This window comes from Sinocyclocheilus rhinocerous, unplaced genomic scaffold, assembly GCF_001515625.1.
Source record: "Sinocyclocheilus rhinocerous isolate Xijiao unplaced genomic scaffold, SAMN03320098_v1.1 scaffold196, whole genome shotgun sequence".
Taxonomy (NCBI): domain Eukaryota; kingdom Metazoa; phylum Chordata; class Actinopteri; order Cypriniformes; family Cyprinidae; genus Sinocyclocheilus; species Sinocyclocheilus rhinocerous.
The window spans coordinates 1,259,159-1,260,682 of record NW_015633546.1 but is presented as its reverse complement, the minus strand read 5'-3'; the positions used below and the strand labels follow the sequence as shown (position 1 = coordinate 1,260,682).

Sequence of the window (1,524 nt, the reverse complement as noted above, 5' to 3'; positions counted from 1 at the left end):
GATGAGGAGAAAGACAGAGAGAAGGATAGAGCAGGAATGTGATGAACGAGTGGGAACGGGGTGATGGCAGGATTAATCCCTCACCTTCGGATAAAATGTGAAAATTCCTCCCCTCCATTTAAACTTCCTATACTTGCTTTAACTAATTTTTTATCTCTTTTTTCCATTCTTCATCAAAGCACTGTTTACATGCTCAGAACATGGTATATTATGCATTTTCTCATTTTTACAAAACACAAATTGTTGACTGTTGTCAACGATTTCATATTGTTTATTGGAGTTGCATTGCTTCACCACTAGGGGAGATGTAATCCATGTTACGAAGTTTTAATTCTCTTGGGCTGTGCCCAAATAGTCCATAACTCCATTAAATAACTTCCTCTCTGAGTCTCACAGGAAGTCATTCAAGACCATTTCTAAAATAGACTCTTGGCACTTAACCTTACTTTTAGATCTGTACTTCTCTTTATGTCAATAAAATGCAATACTACAGTTTAGATACTCTCCACTGAAGTTTATACATTTTCTGCCCAGTGACAGTAGTGAGTAGACGGTGTACTATTAGCAGGCCTATGTTGTGCCTTGCTAAATTGTAGATTTGGGTAATGCGAACTCAGAAACAAAAAGCACAAGTGTTTATTCTCATCTCAGCTCTTCCTCCTCTAGTCTTGACCTCCTGGTTTCCCATAAGAGGAACCGTATGCTGTGTCCTTGCTGGATAGCCTGAGGTAACAGAGGCGGTGGAGTGATCTATTCATTTAATGGCCCTGTCAAGTGACACCTGTGCTGCGTCCTCTCCTGTCTGAAGTGCTAATGAACTGAGAATCTGTGTGTGGTTCATCTTAGTGCTTAAGAGCATCTCCACTCATCCTGTTTGAGGAAAATGGTTCTGAAGAAGAGTTTACACACTGGCCGCTTCTGTTTGAGACATTAAGCCTGACATAGTCACGCAATCACATCAACAACATTGAATCTTGACCCTCTTTGTAGCACAGCATTAAGCAAGACTTTCTGAACCACAGGACACAACACATTCGGGTCAAACAATGGGGACTGCACTCCTGGGGGTCATGTCAAGCATTTGATAAATATTTCTCTATTAACAGCCTCCCATTGTCATCTATTGCCCTTTGTGTAGCAAGGCAATCCATCAGAGTGCACTGGGAGTGAGTGCATGGCTCCCATGGGTTATTACCAGGCTATCATTGAGCTGTATTTAAGACCCAATACTCCCTTGTGCTGAGGCAGCTCTTTACACAATGCTGCAGAGGCACAAACAAGCAGCAGTGACTAACACTGCACTTTCACATTACGAGCAGATCAGTAAACAGACAGAGGACCTTATTTTGTGTTAATAGCTTGAACTAATAGGGAACAAAACTGTCAGTAGTGTAGAAAGCTAAAGTCAAAGATTGGTTGCTCAAGTGAAAGTGCAATTCTTTTTTTTAAATACCAACCCAAACAAAAATAAATCTGTGAATGTTTAAATATGCATTTACGAAAGGCCTAATATATATATATATA

The 1,524-nt window shown here is 40.3% G+C and overlaps 1 protein-coding gene and 1 long non-coding RNA gene across 2 annotated transcripts in view; one reads left to right on the top strand and one right to left on the bottom strand.

The window, feature by feature from the left end:
* LOC107744446 (uncharacterized) overlaps positions 1-1,524 on the top strand; it is a 65,977-nt gene that overhangs the window by 10,950 nt on the left and 53,503 nt on the right. The window lies entirely within an intron of this gene.
* Positions 1-1,524, bottom strand: part of znf703 (zinc finger protein 703) — a 6,178-nt gene that overhangs the window by 314 nt on the left and 4,340 nt on the right. The gene's annotated exons all lie outside the window — the stretch shown is intronic.